Source organism: Lissotriton vulgaris, chromosome 4_1, assembly GCF_964263255.1.
Source record: "Lissotriton vulgaris chromosome 4_1, aLisVul1.2, whole genome shotgun sequence".
NCBI lineage: Eukaryota > Metazoa > Chordata > Amphibia > Caudata > Salamandridae > Lissotriton > Lissotriton vulgaris.
Genome location: NC_141691.1, coordinates 1,172,235,293 through 1,172,253,284, shown reverse-complemented (window position 1 = coordinate 1,172,253,284; position 17,992 = coordinate 1,172,235,293).

The window sequence follows — 17,992 nt, the reverse complement described above, 5'->3', positions numbered from 1 at the left end:
GCAGTTTCCCCAACTCACACAGCCCAGCTGGCTGCTCAGCAGATGACAACGTTTGGGTCTCAGACTCCCCTACTTATAGTTAGTTTCCAGACACAAACATGTGGTTTAGGGTCTGGACCTTGTAAGTTTTACGTAGGGATTCTGCTTCTTTGAAATGTACTTCTCTCCCCTTTCTTCTTCCTTCTGAAGGATGTTCGTCACAGCAGGCAGGACTCTGAAGCTGATTAACCCGCCACAAGATTCATGGGCGTGACGAGAGTACACACCTGAATGTCTGTCACAGTGATCTGTGCATAAAAGATTAATTCTGAGCCCTTCGACCTACTCTTTATGACTCTCTAATCAGCCCCATCTCCCCCTTGCTGAGATGTGTCCAGGCCCCTTTCCTTCTGATCTGTCACTGAATCAAAGAGCCCTTTGAAATGCACAGGGGGAGTCTGGCTGAACTCTTCATCCAGTGTTGTCCCATCCAGCTTAGAGGAATGCAGCCATACACAATTCTGTCAGGAGGGAATTCCTCTACTACTCATGTTTTCACCAGTCAGAACTGGGCTTCCTCAAATGGAACCAAAGGTCCTCCATGTTATGTACTAGTGCAGGTACTTATGCACTTCGGGTACATTCACAGCACACTCACTGCCTAGTACTGCTGTCCTTATGTATTACGCTACCACCGGCATTCCCACATGCAGCACACACACTCAGTCAGAGTACACTGTTCAGTACTGCAGTTTCTCTGTTCTGCATCAATGTGTTATTCTAAACAGCACAACGTGCCAGCACACACAGATTTATCATGTGCGCACTGTACCATACTTCACCCTAGGTGTAGTGTATTTCTTGAGAGCACACATGCCCTCCGCACATGTTTTCATCATTCTTGCACTTACACATTAACCTGATGTAGGCCAGGGGTGAGTTAAACACACTGCAGCAGAACGTTATAGGAAGGTTATTGAGTCTGTAGGCCTCACTCCAGTGACAAAGGGTAAAAAGGACCAGTTCACTACTACTGGTCACTAAGCCACACTTGTGCTGTTTAGCTCCTGGTCCTGGTGAAGGCAGCAGCCTTACACCACTGAGTGTAGTGCTTTGGGTTCCCCTACCAGCCCAACAAGACCACAATCTGTGAGACAGGCCTATGTCATGGCGCACACACATGATCCATGTTCCCCTATGACATAAAATGAGCATTAGGGATCCAGGCCACAATATAGTTGGGCACTCTGAACATCTCTCACAATGCATAGATCTTTTATTTCCAAACAGACGCCCCTCCTAGATCAGAACACCCCAACCCAACTCATAACCTGGAGAGGTTTATGTGGTCAGATTGGTGAAACCTGCAGGAAAGTTCATAAGCATTTCCATGACTCAGAACCGGCTTTGTGCTGCACAACAAAGTCAAACCCTTGCAATGAAATAGTCCATCACATCAACTTGCGATTCTCTCCCTTCATAGCCATTAACCAGTTCAATGGCGTATGATCTGTTTGCACCACAAACTTAGTACCAAACAATTAAGGGTCCACACTGTGGCAAAGTGCTCTTTCTCAATAGCTGCCCAGTTCTGCTCCCTGGGTAGTAATCTCCTATGAATAAAGACTAACAGAATCTCTATCTACCCTTATCATGCAGTTGAGCTAACACTCCAACTCCTTTGTCCGCTCCATCCGTCTATACAATGAAAGGCTGACTGTAGTCAGGCACCTTCACTACTGGTGCACTGCACAGTGCCTTCTTCAGTTCCTCAAATGCCCTTTGACACTCTGCAGTCCATATTACTTTCCTGGTCTGCTTCCTAGAGATCAAAGCAGTCAATGGGGCAACTATACTTCCATATTTGTCCACAAAGTTCCTGTAATACCCTATGAGTGCCAAAAATAACCTTACTTCAGTCTTGGTAGTGGGTACCTCCCACTCCATCACAAATTAAATGTTGGCAGCCAATAGGCAAATCTTCATCTTCTCCACCTCAATCCCAAGGTAGACTACAGAGGACTGCCCTATCTGCCACCTAGTTGACTTGATGGTCAGTTTCTCCTCTTGTATCCTAACCAAAACCTCTTCCAGGAGCCTCAGGTGCCCATGGTTAATGTAGGGGTAAGGGAAAGCAGGGATTTGGATGCCTCTTGGGCAATGATTTAATTACCCCTGCCTTGGTGCCAGAATCAACAGCCATGAATTGCTGAATACGACAATGTAATTTAAATAGGCCACTCAGAACTTTTCCAACAGAGCAAGACCATGGCTTACCAGGTGCTGATAGGTGTTGGGAGCATTTTTCAACATCTCCTTGAAATGATACAGCCTCTCTGGCGAAGAAAATGCAGTCTTCTCCTTTGCACTTGATGCTAACATGAGCTACCAATAATGACTGGTCAGATCAAAAGTGACCAAATATTTAGCATTATCATTCTAACCAATCCACAAGATCATCTGCTGGGGATTAGATGGGAATTGGTTTTGTTTACTTAGTTGAGGGCTCGGTAGTCCATACAGAACCACACATCATTAGGCCCTTGCTTTGGCACAAGGACTACAAGATCTCTCAATGACCCCCAGGTCCAACATTTAGGTATCTTGCACATATCTGGCCAGTAGAACAGAGGGTCTAACCTATCCTGGGGTTTTCTAATCTCTAAGTGTCCTGCTGAGGGACAGTTCCAGTGACAACAGGACGTTCCTGTGCACTAATGGAACCACTAGCTCTTGCTAGTACCTGGCTTCAGAATTACTGGTTCACAATTAAGTTGATCATCCTCCCAGCCAACATATTGTTTCCCCGACCACCCCTTTGCTGACCTGTTCCTGGACTTCCTTCAGAAGTCCCTCAAGTGTAGGGCACTCCTCTTGTGTCTTGCAGATATGTTCCTAGATAGGCCTTCCAGTAGCTAACAACCATTGCAACTCTGGAAGCAACCCAAACTCCAGCACATGGTCCACTTTGAGAGTCTCATTCTCCTGTCCCTTTGGAGTAGAAGAGATAGTTTCCATGGCCATTGCCTTCCCAGAGTTTGCACTTTCCTGCAAACTACCTTGTCTTGCTTCCTGAAAATTAGAGAAGATCCCAGCCTCACTCTGAGACTGTGAGGCAACCTCTGCTCTGGTCAACACATAAAGTCTTTTGATTCTGGCACCAAAGCAAGGGTAATTAAATAATTGCCCAAGAGGCATCCAAATCCCTGATTTTCCCTTACGCCTACATTAACCATGGGCAACTTGCCATTGAGCTCAATCTCAACCCTGGCAAGTTGGTACTCAATGTTCTCTCCACTGGATACCAGTCCTGTATCCTTGGTTCCAGGGCGTATCTCCTCAGGCTTAAGGTTCTTCCTCTCAACCATAGTGCAGAAGGCTCCAGTATCCCTCAGGGCAGGGGTTGCCTCTCATTGATACTAACCTCCTGCACACATCTCAGTGTTTTAGGATGAATGTGCTTTAGAGCATTTGGGTCCCTCTCACAAATGTCCATAGCTACGAGGTTGAGCGAAACTAAATGTCCATAGCTACGAGGTTGAGCGAAACCGGTCCCTCACGGGTACCTTCACCCACGTGTGGAATGCTTGCTATCACAGGTGTTGCTGTGTCAAATTTCTTCTCTTGACTGTCTCTTTTGTAATGTCCCAGCTTTTGGCACTTAAAACAAGTCACAACTATTGACTTAAGAGGGTTTCCTTGCCTTCCCTTCTCATGAAGTTCCTTTTCGGACACACCATTACTATTCCCATGTTTCTTTGGTCCTCCTCGAGTCTCATGATGCTTACGCTCCAGTTTGGGACCACTCATGGAAAGTTCTTTTCCACTCCTGGCTTAGAACCAGGCTGCTCGAACCCTTTGTGAATCCTGTTAGCTAACCAGTCATCAGCTAACGCTGCAAGTTTTGTTGGATCCCTTTCTGTCAGAGTAGGTAGGTATTGCTTAAATGGGGTGGAGTACTCCCCCTTGAGTAGCTCTGTCACCACCAAGTGGTTATCGGACTGAATATCCTTCGTTCTATCCCTCCTACCCACTGATTCCTATCATGCTATACACTATTAATCCAAGTCTCATACAGAACACCATCCCCTCGCCTGCAGTCACAGAATTTCTGCAGGTATTGAACTGGTTTCAGCCCAAAGGAACTCCCAATGACAGCTGTCCCTTTCAATGGCATTTGCCCCATTAAGGCAGCTGCCTTAGACACATCCTTTAAGACCTTCACTACACAAGCAACCCCAAAGCTCACAAACCATTCCAAAATATCCCAACCATCGCATACGCTTGCACAAGATCTTTTGGAACCTTGGCCACAACCTGGACTGAACTGGAAGCAGATTCACTTTTCCCAGATGGAGTTGCCATTGCGGCCATCCTAGGTTTCTCTCTCTCAGGGGTTTTCCTCTCCTTCTACAGCTCTTTCCTTTTCCTTTTGTTTCTCCTCTCACTCTTTCTCTTTTACTTCCCTTTCTCTCCTCCCTATCTTGCAATTTCTCCTCCCGGGCCAATTCTGCCTGTCTCTCCCACCTCCTCTCTTCTTGCTCCTGGTGAGCTAGTCTTAGCTTCTCCCTCTGAAACTCTCTGAGTTTCTCATCATCCCCAGCCTTTGCTTCCTTAATTGTCAAGTGCAAGCTCAGGGTCTCTGCTAGACTCAACCCACCCAAAGGATCTAATCCTCTAAGTGGTGACAGTGGCACCCTAGAAAATCGAAGTGGTGTACACACCTGATGTATTCTAGAAACGAAAGGTGGTGAGTGTCTTGGTGAAACTCTGTAAAAAATGCATTAGGGACACACTGTGTGTGTGTCTGCTAAATATTTATGCTAAGGTTTCTGAATCCACAGTGCTCTCTTTCTGGGTTCCTGACATGGTTCCCTCCCTAGAGTCAGCTACAGCATTTTATCTTTCACTCGGTATCTAAAACTCTAAAACTGTTACCTAATAAAATTAGCAAGGACCTCCCAATCCCTTCTCCTGGGAATCCTCTACCCTCTGTCACTACATGAATCTTTCATCTGATCTATGGCCATTGTGTTGCAGTCAATTCCCAAACATGTTTTCTCCTTTGCTTAACACCTTAACTGCTTGAGATATTTGCCTGCTGTGCTGAAGGTCAATAGAAACGGGTGTGGTCATGATGAGCTCAGCTCGTCATCAGCACAAGAGCAGTGTGCCTCATGACGAGCTGAGCTCGTGATGAGCATGGAAGGGGTTAAGCTGGTTGCGTTTGTGCCCAGAAGAGAAAAAAACAACTGGACTTATTGGCCACTGCTCCAAATTGGAAATGGCCAGTGCCACCTCTGTATCTTTTGGTTCTTACATGTTAGGCATCCCACCACTTGGTGCCAATTGTCAGAACCCTTTTCTGGAGGCCTGCGTTCACACTGGAGTTAGTGGGCCCAACTGAGGTGCCTGAGGCCTTTTACCCCTGATGCCCCAGGGCCCACACTATTATGGATCCCACTAAACTGAGTCAAGAGCCCCCTTCTGCACCTGACTCTCAGCTCAGTAGCATAGCTCAACTGCTCATTCTCCCTCAGGGGAACTCAGATACAGTTCATTGAACATAACTCATAACTCAACATGCAGGCAGCGCAGTAATAAATCAATGGTCAATCAAATACTTGTTTTGGTATAAAAAGAAGTCTTTTTTTCTAACACTACACAAGCAAAGGTAAATGACATTCAAAAAGCAATAACACAATTGCCTTAAGGTCAGGGCTCTAGTAGTTGTCAGGCCACTCCTTGTCCTCCCATCTGTAGTGGATTCTTTTTTTTTTTAAATTTTTGGAAAACCTTTATTAGACATCATAGGCAAACAAATACGGGCCTACAACCCACCGGCCGGCCTCGAGATCGTTTAAAGCACACAATAAGCAATTGGGCTCTCAGCAGCGTATCGAGCAGAACACGATTCATCCAAGTTACACTGTAATTAAGTGCGCCGCCGAGAGGTAGGAGGAGTGAAGGTTTAATTTTAAATTTTAAAAAGGTCCAGAGTAATAGGAGCCAAGAAGGATCAGAGTCCAAACAATCCGTACCAGGACCGAAATGGGCATCAGTATACAGGAGCATCAGCGAGCGTTATCTATTAAGCAAGAGGCTGGTGGCGAATAAAACAGGAGAGAAAGCAACCAACAACGTACCAATCCACCCCTTGACCCAGGGAAATAAGAAGAAGAAAGAGTAAAAGAAGAAGAAGAAAAATAAGGCCCATAGTAACTGAACGGTCGAAGAAAAAAGGGACCACCCCACCCTACACGCATGCGAAGGCTACGGCCTACCCCCCCTAAGCAGTGTGTCTGTCGCCCCAAGAATACCCGAAATTCAGAAGAAAGAGAAAGAAGGAAAAGAAATCACATAAGACCGGAGGAGGGCCTATTAGACGTTCAAAACAATCAGCATTGTTACCCACGGCCACCCATCCCCGGACCCCGACCCAGTACCTGACCAACATTTAACTCCCAAAATGTCCATTAATGTCCCAGTAAAGCACACAACCGGATACAGCCAAAAGAGAGAAACATCCTCATCCTTGTCCCCTTCGATCCTGCATGTCGACGGAGTCCAGATCTAGAACAGCCACCGTTGACGGAGAAAGCGAAGGTGAGGGCCACTGCAGCGCACGGCGCCAGCCACCAAAATCTCTCCACCACAGAGCCAGACGATGAACGCACATCCAACAAGGGGCAACGTACAGCCGCAACGTTTGAAGGGCAGCCGACAAAGACAGCATTCTCAACTCCAGGATGGACCGGTGGGACCCACGAGGAAGCCCCGATGCAGTCGTGAGGCAAGGCGCCCAAACACAAGTCTCCGTTGTCCGCCAGGGGCCAAGATCTTTACACATCTCTGCAACAGTACTGGGAGGCTCGACAGCAACTACATCGCTCACAGCCAGCGCCATCAAGACCGTCTGCGCAGGGTGGCAATCACAGACAAGCACAGGGTGTGGCGAAGTGCACAGCACAGGGGGTTCGACATGGCCATCCGAGGGCTCCGCAGTAACAAAGTTATCCGATTGGCGTTGCAGGTCCAGGACCATGTCACGCACAGCAACACGGAGGTCTGTCAGGGCATGCATTACATCAGCCAGGCTGGGAGATGCCGCTGAATGAGAGAGAACTGCCGTCCCACACACCCCGGGCGCAGGATCACGTTGTAACCCTCGAAGTTGGTTGCCTTCGGCCATCGCTTCAGCCCCTCGCCAGTAGCCGGTCCCCAAAGTTTGCCACTCCGGGGAACACAGTTGTAGTACGGTAGCCTTCGCTCGGCCACCCGGCGTCAGTGCAGCACAATCCACTGAGACCACGCCAAATGGCCGCCGAGCGCCCAGCTCAAAATGGCTCCCAATGCTGCTCTGGGGAACAAGATGTCCGGCGCCGTCCACCGGCAGAGGGGAGGGTGAAGTCTATCGTCCACGGTGGCAAAATGGGTCCGGCGCGAAGGCGTGCAAGGCAGGGCGGCCCGCTGCAGCAGGGAAATCAAGGCGGCGATAAATCTCCGTCAGCCGGCCCCGTCCTGATACAATGTCGGCCGTGGTTACAGCTGGGGACTGCAGCCTCCGGAGAACAAAGACCCGATCTCAGCTCTGCAACACTGTAGCAGAGACCGGAGCACCTCGCCGTCTCTACCACCAGGATCGCGCCGGGAAACACACCGCTGGGTACAGGAGCGCCTCACGAATCCGGGACGTCGAGAAACGGGCAGGATAACTTGCAGGATGATCAGCAATTCGGGAGACGAACGAGAGGGTCGGCGGAGCCGAGGGATCAGGCGGCCATCATGGTCGCGGGCTAGGCTCCTGTAGTGGATTCTTGTTTTACTTCGCATTCACCGATAGTCGCTGCCAGGAAATGTAAACTGATGGGCAGTAATCAAGAGCTCCATCCTACGACTCTTCAAGTTTAGTTTTTAGAGTCTAGGGTTTAGCAGTACTTAGGGTGGTACGTCCCCCAGGAGTCAGAGGCCTAGTTCTCGGCTTACCCGCTCTGGAGGTAGAGTAACCTGCGGCGGTGCAGCGTGGTCCAGTTCTGGATAGGCTTATTCAGGCTACCTGGGGTCGCACGGAGCAGTACCTGGCAGGCTTGGGCTCTCCTCCCTGAGCCACGCTACCTGTGGTGGTCAGATAGACAATGAGCTCCGGCTCCAGCAGTAAGTCCTTTCTCCCGTGGCGGAGGGGGGCTTGGTCTCTCTGCTCTAATGGGGTTCTGTGGGGGCAGTCCACAAGATGCAGTTGAGTGTCACCTTTGGTTAAAATGGTTTCCTTATCTCAACAACCCAGGCCGCTCAGCTTCAGCATCTCTGGAGATACCACTCCTGGCATATGAGCCGTCACTCCGGCCTTCACACTCCAGTCAAGCTAGCCTCGTGTGGATAATTACGACGGCCACTCCTGGCATACGGGTCGCCAAGCCACATCAGCACACAGGAAATGGGCGGATTGGTGCGGGTACGGGTACCTCTCCCTACTGGCTTTAATTCACGCAACCTCAACCCCTTCTGCCATACAGGGTCGCCCAGTTAATTTGGCACACGGGCAACAGCTCGATCGGTGTGGAGATGGGTTTCTCCCACTACAATATTTAGGCAATCTGCGGCGGCCCCCTCCTGGCATATGCGGGTCACCCAGTTTGTTCAGCACACGGGTAATGGCCTGATCAGTGTGGGGAGTGGGTTTATCCCACCACGGTCCTCTTAGTTCATGGCGGCCCCTCCTGGCATACGGGTCGCTAATGAGGTCCAACACACATACTACATGCCGATTGGTGCTGGGCTGGATTACTCACATCTTGCACAGACAGTCTGGACCTCACTCCCACCAATCCTCTTCTCTTCCTCACGGGCACACCAGTCTTGGTGAGCAGGCAGGCGTTGGCGCGTCAGGTTACTGGGCAGGTGTTCTTGGCTTCCCTGGGTTATGTCCCCTCACCCAGCATGGAGACTAGCAGGCAGGGCCCCTGATTACAGGAAGAAGTCTTGCAGAGCTTTCCCTTCTCACACAGCCTGGCTGGCTGCATGGCACAAGACAACGTTTTGGGTCTCAAACTTAGTTTTTTCCCAGACACAAAACCGTGATTTTGGGTCTGGTTTTTTTACGTTTTATGTGGAGGTTCTGCTTCTTTGAAATGGACATCTCTCCCTTTTCTTCTTCTTCCTGAATGATGTCTGTTACAGCATCAGGACTCCAAAGCTAATTAACTCACAACAAGATTCATGGGAGAGACCAGCGTTCAAACCTCGTTGTCAGTCACAATGATATGTGCATCAAATGTTAATCCTGAGCCCTCAGCCCTACTCTTTATGATTCCCTTATTAGCCCAATTTCCCTTTTCCTGAGATGTGTCCATGCCACTTCCATGCGATCTGTCACTGAACCAAAGAGCCCTTTGAAATGCTCATTGGGAGCAAGGCTCTCCCCTAATCCAGTGCTTGTCCCACTCAGCTTATATGAATGCACCCGTACACAATTTTGTCTGAAGGGATTATGTTAGACCTGGCCCTTTCTGCAGGGTTATCCCAACACTTTTTGCCTTTCTCTGCCTACTTTTCTGACCTTCTTTTTGTTGGCTTTAGGACTCTGAGCACTTTACCACTGCTAGTCAGTGCTTAAGTGCATGTTCTCTCTCTTCTAAAACATGGTATGATTGGTTTACACTTATTTGCAGATTTTATTCACTTCTAAGTCACTTGTAAAGTGGTATACCATAAACCCAGGGCATGTAAAATTAAATGCTAATAGTGGGACTGCAACACTGATTGTGCCACCCACAGAAGTAGCCTTTCAAACCTGTCTCCGGCCTGCCACCACAGGGAAGGCATCTGCACAGTTTACTGCCATTTCAACTTGGCATTTAAAACTACTTAGGGCTGCACATCTTTGACCTGCATTTCTACAACACTTCATCTGTATTTGTAAAATAAGGAACATAGATTTATTGTCAGAACATGAATAATGTACAACAATAGTAATTATTGTATGATGCATTGTTAACTGCATGGAATTATTATTATTTCTTTCAACAAAGATGTAATTTGTTTGAAATCAATCCTGGTATGAGCATTTTAATGCAAAAACTATTGTTTTCAGTTTGAAAAAAATTTGCAAAAATTGATTACCTATTGTGTCTACACATAATTTGTAGTGCACGCAGTGCTTCAAGCAAACACTGTGCTTAAGTTTCTTTCATTTAACCCCTTCGCTGCTCATGACGAGCTCAGCTCGTCATGAGGCACACTGGTTGTGTGCTTATGACTAGCTGAGCTCGTCATGTATAATGGGATTCATCCATCAATCAGCACAGGAGGGGAAAAGCCATAGCAGCCAAGGTGTTGAAACTACTTGCCAAGCCTTAAACTTCCCTTTTATTACACTTAGGTCACTCATAACGCAAGCCCAAGGAAGCCCTATCGGCAGGGTGCTGTGTAAATGACAGGTAGGACATGTACCTTTATGTTTTTCCTGTCCTGGCAGTGACAAACAGCCTATTTAGTTTTACACTAGTGTGAGGCCTTCTCGTCTCATAGGCTAACATTGGGAATTCTCTTAAGTACTTTTAAGTGGTACTTCCTGATCAGAAAGGAGTGGTGTTGCCATGTTTGGTATGTTTAGAACAGTAGTGATAAATCCTACTTACTGATAAAGTTGGGTTTCACAGTACTATTTTATAAATGCCACTTTTTTAAAGTGTTAAAAAAGAGCACTCCTCTCGCGCTCCCACTGCTGCACTGCAAGCTTGGGAATCAATCCCACCAATATATGTCAATACACCAGGTATTCCAATGTAGTTATCCTTTTTGTCATCCAGTATTATATCCATACATTTTTTTTTTTTAAATTTGTTTTTATTGTTGCCATCACATGTTAAACATAAACGGTTAGCCAATCGACATCGCAGCTTCAACATTCAGCTGCCTTCAATCATTAGAGCAACTTTTCAAATTTTTATTTTCCCCCCCCAAACTCTTAACTTACAACTCTAAGGGTCATGATAGATAGTCCGTGGCGAAAATCAATTACAGCATCTGCGTGAATAGAAGCAATCAAAGCATTTCACCTATCTTATACCAAAACATGCATGCCAGTATTTTCAGTACATAGGGCCTTGTGCATTCCGCTGTACCCAACGCTCGTCCCCTTCCCGTCACTCCCCCCCACTACTCCATATCCTCGTCCTCTCCTGAGCTGTCCATGTCTTCGTCTTCAGGCAGTGGCTCACAGATATCCCCCCTGTATGTGTTCCAAGGTGACCATATTTTGTTCCACTTACGTGGGTTAAGTCTTTGTTGGTAGATTGCCCTCTCTGTTAACATAAGCATGTCCATGTTTCTGCACCACTGAGCCAGGGTCGGGGTATCTTGCGCCCCCCAATTCTTCGCTATGTCTCGTTTTGCCAGCATCACTCCAATGATCACCCATCGCTTCCCATGTGGTGTCAGGTCGGTCGGGCCCCACACATTCAATAGGCAAACCCTAGGGTCAGGTGTGAACGAGGCCTGTAGAGTCTGGCCGATTGTGCGTGCTACACGCCGCCAGTAGTCTCGTATATTAGGACAGGCCCACAATGTATGGAACAGCGTGCCCTCCTCCCCACAATTCCTCAGGCAGTACGGGTGTTCCGCCCTGTGGATTTTGTGTAGTGCCGTACGGGTGTAGTAAACCCTATGTAATACTTTAAATTGTACAAGTCTAAATCGGGTAGCTACACCCGCCTCCCTGGGCGAAGCCAATGCTTCATTCCAGTTCGCCTCATCCAGGTCCCCGATCGCATCCTCCCAATGTTCTTTCAGCTTCACCAGTGGATCTGGTAAGTTGTTCAGCAATTTACGGTAGGTGAGGGAGGTAGCGCTCGCCTCCATGTAGTCCGTAAGCAGTCGGTCCTCTAACGGAGCAGACTCCGGGACTGTCACACCTGGTTCTAACAGGGACATGAGTGCGTGCCTAATTTGTACATATCTGTACGTTTCAGTCACCCCCAGATCGTATTGTTCCCGCAGGGTCGCAAAGGAGAGCACGCCCTCCCTTGTCCACAGATCGCCTACCGTGGAGATTCCGATGTTGTCCCATTGGTCAAACCCTTTGCAGCTGCGCAGATTACCGAGGACCTTAGCATCCCACAGTGGTGTGAGTTTGGTAATCACTCCCTCCCAGGCCAGTCGCCTCTGAGCTTTATGCCATATAGACACAGTGTGCTTGGTGGGGCCTTTCAGTTTCGTCACCAGTCCCTTGTTGTAGAGTGGGGCCAGGAGGGTGTTCGTGCCCAGCTGGCGCCTATCCGCCAGGTAAGCCGGGTCGTCTTGTGCACCATGAATCCACTGATTAATCACCTTCAGGTGAGCCGCCCAATAGTACAATTCAAGGTTCGGGAGCGCTATCCCCCCGCTGTACCAGTCTCTGATCAATTTCAAGTGTGCCACCCTGGCCGGCTTGTCTCCCCCACAGTAGGCCTGACAACTGTGCCGACACTTGGCGGAAGAACGATATTGGGACCATTGCCTGCGTGTTTTCCAGGACATATAGGAAGCGAGGCAATGCCATCATTTTGAAGAGCGCCGCCCTCCCTAGCAGTGTTAAGGGGAGGGTCTTCCAGTGGCGTACGTCTGCCTTCAGCCTGTCCAGCAGGGGCTTAAGGTTCAGGTCCAGAAATGTCGCATGGTCTCTTGTGATTTGAATCCCTAGGTATTTGAAGGAACAGGGTTCTACGAGCAACGGGCAATCAGTATTTAGGCTCGGTGGATCGCCATGTACCATATAGAGTATTGACTTTGACCAATTAAGTTTATACCCTGATGCCGCACCATGTCTCTCACACAATGCCAGCAGGACCGGAATACCATTTGTGAGGTCCGTGAGGTAAATGAGCATGTCGTCAGCATACAGGGAAACTCTATCCTCCCAGTCGCCCTCCCACTGTATGCCCTTCAACAGCTGGGTGGTTCTTATAACCGTGGCCAAGGGTTCCAGCACTAAGGCAAATAACAGCGGTGATAGCGGGCACCCTTGTCTTGTGCCTCTCGCCAGCGGGAGCTCCCTCGAGATGTGGCCATTGGCCGCTACCCGAGCTACGGGGTTGGTGTACAGTAGCCTGACCCATGATATGAATTTCGAGCCAATACCCATGTGCTCGAGAACCGCAAAGAGATAGGGCCATTCGACCATGCCAAACGCCATTTTGGCATCCAATGATAGCACCGCTGCCGGTTCCGTCAGCTGTGGGGCGCGTGCCAGTACCCCGTGCAGCCGTCGCAGGTTCAGCGCCGTACTCCGGTGTGGCATAAAGCCCGATTGATCCGGATGAATTAGGTGCGCCAGATGAGGCAACAGTCTAGTGGCCAATAATTTTGCCAAAATTTTACTTTCAGTGTTAAGGAGGGAGATTGGGCGGTATGATCCGCATTCTTCAGGGGGTTTGCCGGGGTATAGAGACAAAATATCGACTCCAAAATATCGACTGGACATAATATCGAGTTTTTAATATAGACTGGACAAAATATCGACTGGACATAATATCGACTACAAAAATATTGTTTTTCAGGTAAGTTAAGTAATATCGACTGTATAAAATATAGATAGCAAAAATATCGATTTTTTAATAATATATAATATTTTATAGTGTATTTTTATGTAATAATATGTGTGAATAGTGTGTATTAATGTTATTAAATATTTTATTACATGAATTTTGTTTTGATAATAATTGCGTAATGTAATTCTGTAGCGGGTTGTGGGTTTATAGGGGAATAGGGTGGGAAGTAATTTAATAATAATTTATTAATTAATATATGTTTGTTAATATTTTTAATTAATAATTATTTGATAATTAATTAATATTAATTAGTTAATTAATTAATATAATTTTGAATATATTTTGTATTAGTAAATAATTGTTAATTAATTAATTGTAATTAGTTAATTACATTAATTAGAGTACATTTTTTATATATATAATTTTGTATTATTTTTAAGTAATTAATTTTGATAAAATTATATTAATTATTAAAATAATTACACCTAATGTTCTAATATATTTACTTTATAGTTATTGTTAATTAATAATTAATTGGTAATTAAATAATATTGATAAATTTTGGGTAAAGGAGCATTTTTAGGGTTCAGGGTCAGTTTTCAGGTCATGGGTAAAGGGGTATTTTTAGGGTTCAGGGTCAGTTTTTAGGTCATGGGTAAAGGGGTATTTTTAGGGTTCAGGGTCAGTTTTCAGGTCATGGGTAAAGGGGTATTTTTAGGGTTCAGGGTCAGTTTTTAGGTCATGGGTAAAGGGGTATTTTTAGGGTTCAGGGTCAGTTTTCAGGTCATGGGTAAAGGGGTATTTTTAGGGTTCAGGGTCAGTTTTCAGGTCATGGGTAAAGGGGTATTTTTAGGGTTCAGGGTCAGTTTTCAGGTCATGGGTAAAGGGGTATTTTTAGGGTTCAGGGTCAGTTTTCAGGTCATGGGTAAAGGGGTATTTTTAGGGTTCAGGGTCAGTTTTCAGTTCATGGGTAAAGGGGTATTTTTAGGGTTCAGGGTCAGTTTTCAGGTCGTGGGTAAAGGGGTATTTTTAGGGTTCAGGGTCAGTTTTCAGGTCATGGGTAAAGGGGTATTTTTAGGGTTCAGGGTCAGTTTTGGGTTTTTGGGTAAAGGGGTATTTTTAGGGTTCAGGGTCAGTTTTGGGTTTTTGGGTAAAGGGGTATTTTTAGGGTTCAGGGTCAACAAATAAGATTTGAAAAAATTATTTTAATTATTTTCATTTATTATTTTATTATTATAATTTAATTTAAGTCGTTTTAAGTATATTTTAGTAATTAAAATTTAATATTAATTTAATTTAACACTGTTTTTAATAAAGTCGATATTTTTTACATCTATATTTTTGTTAACGATATTTTGTACTCGATATTTTTGTACTTACCTGTTTGTAGATACAAACTCGATATTTTGACTGTCGATATTTTGTCCACGATATTTTGGCAAGTCGATATTTTGGCAGTCGATATTATTTCAGTGATCCGTTTGCCGGGCTTAGGTATGGCAATAATAGTGGCCGTGCGCTGGTCGGGCGGCAGATGCCATATCCATACTCTTTTAATCTTCATCACAGCGAGGCAGTGTGATTAATTCTGTAAACTTTATTAAATTTTCCAATACCCAATGCTTGCCAATCCAGGCTTTAAACAAAGGTACGTCTAAATCCACCACAATTAGAAGTCGACAAGCTGTATAAATACCCAATGCATTTCGAGCCACCTTGGCTCTTCGTCAGGGGTTGCTGAAACCAATGCAGTAAATAACTTAGGGCTAGATGTAGGTAATCACAAATCACCGATTCTTAAATACAGAATTTTACCAATTTAGTATTTAAGAATCGGTAATTGTGATGTAGGAAATAATTCGGTACATTTTACAGATTCAGTAAGATTCCTTATTACCGAATCACCTTCCCATTAATTCCTATGGGCCTGGAGGCCCATAGGAATGAATGGGAAGCCATTCACTATTACCGATTCGGTAAATACCGAATTGGTAATAGGGGGAGCATATTCAAGGGTGGCAGGGTGTCACATTGACACCCTGTTGCACTCCTGAATAGTGCATGTGTGCACATGTGGCGCACATACATGCCCTAAGGGCATGCATGTTTGCCACATGGCACTTGTAAAAAAAGCACAAAATTGCTTTTTAAAAGGTATTCGGTATTTACCACCAACTTGTAGTTGGTGGTAAATAACGAATCCTTAAACCAAAAATACACTCACTTGAGTGCTCCCTACATAAGATTTAAGAATTCAGTAATTTACAAATTCCTTAATTTAAGGAATCTGTATTTTACCGGTTCCTTAATTTAAGGAATCAGTAAATTACCGAATCCTTAAATCCAGCCTCCTACATCGCAAAGGGCTAAATACCGGTCAGTAACGGCAAATTTACCGATTTTCGGCCGTTAACGACCAGTATTAGCCCACCTACATCTAGCCCTTCATCACATATTTCATCATTAGACTAGTGAAAGCAACATAAATTCCATTAAACTCATCCATGTGCTCAAAATATCACAAATTAAAACATAGAAATTAAACATTAATACTTAAATGCTGATATATTCACCCTCGTGTCCCTCCCCTGCTATGCCCAACACATTGCATATCTTCAATGTGCTAGAGACTCATGAGCGCCTACATATCCCCAGCCCTGGTCTAACATAATTTTTTTTAAAGTATTTAGTATTCCACCTAATCCGCCCTGCCTATTGCACCCTGTGCTGTGCCTTTCCTCAGTGCATTAAAATGAACGTGACTGCCTTTACTCAAACTACTCGTCTCCCCCTTTACCTTCCTCCCATTTTCATCACCACTCTCGCACTCCTAACCCGGTCCCCTCCTTTCAACACCCTTGCACTCCTAACCAGGTCCCCTCCTTTCACCACTCTCGCGCTCCTGACCCGGTCCCCTCCTTTTCCATAACCATGTAGCTTTACCTTGCAACAAAACTCGACTCCAACTCTCTGGCACCTCTTGCTATTCCCCATTAATGCACTCCTTCCTCCCTCATCCTAGCTGTTAATCCGCCTACTCAGCTGCACCCACTCTCACTCTTAAACCCTCGCTGTGCACACTATCAAACCACGTGACTTCCCTCTCCTGCGGTTAAGGCATCACTCTACCCAACAACTCTCACTCCCATAATGCACCTCCATCATCACAATACGTCACACAACAGACTTAAACCTAGTGTATAAAGCCTCATTAAACTAACCAAACAACCCCCGTCCCTACTATCATCATAACAAAAGCTTTACTTGAACTAATTTAAATTCATGAAATGACCTCAGTTTTGAGCACCGATGTTCGAAAATACAATGCAGTCAAATACTTTAATGTTTAAAAACTGCGTACTCAATATTTGTGATTTCAAAAACGAAATAAACCCCTTATAGAACGAAGTTGCACTCAAAATTTGTGCATAAAAAATCATAATATGCGCTCCCTTTACTAACAACCATATATAGTTGCTTTCACTGGCCATCGTGAATGTCCAGACTTTTATTGTTGATTCAACTTCATTCCTTCTGACTCCGCGGTGACAAATATATGTTCATTATGTTATTCTTTTTAATACGGTTGATGTATCAGATAGGGTGCATCCGCTCTGTGCGGCGATAAATTGCTAAGCAGAAAAACGTGTGTTTGGGAGGGAGGAAAGGGAGCAAGCAACACTGACACCCATTTTTGTGTGTAAACGGCCGCTTTATTGAAACAGGTGCACATCACACTTTATTAAACTGACAATTTTGCCTTACAAAACTAACACCTCTCTAAACATCGAATTACCTAACCACCTTTACATTTCCTCCCCCCACCCCTACGATCCCCTCATGATAAAAACCCGCCACCCAGCAACATCCAAACATAAATTGCAATACATTAAATATTTCACCATCTTCCCACCTACCACTAACTGTTACCCTCCTAAGACCTACAAACCTATTTGCCTTCCTGCAACTGTAACAAACACCCTCTGATGTAACCCTTAACATTTCCCCACTCCCGCTCACCAATTCCCCCAACTTCTGATAACTGCCAAACTCCAGCCAACCATGGCCAACTTCAACAACAACTCCGCTAGCACCTGTTCCAAGCGACAACATAAAAAATTTCCCCCCCTGTGCACCTGTCTCAAACTGGCCCTAGAAAAGAAACCCTTTAAGGAAAAACCACCCCAACCAAAAACCTGAGCCCAGGGTGGGTGGGTGGGACAAAAAACAGACACCTGTCCTGCGCTCCCAGCCACCAGGTTACCAAACCTAAAATGGTGGCTGGGCGAGCGTGGAGACCCCAGTTAACTGACACTTCTTTGGGCTATTTATGTAAATTTGGGCTGCCTTTGGGCTATTCCCAAGGCTGCCCAAAGCAGCAAAATGGCTGCCTTTGCTCGCCCCCCTCCCCCATCCCAAATCTGCCTGGGGGGCAGACCTTGCGTTGCTCGGCTGCCCCCTAAACCCCCCTTGGGAGGGAGGAAAGG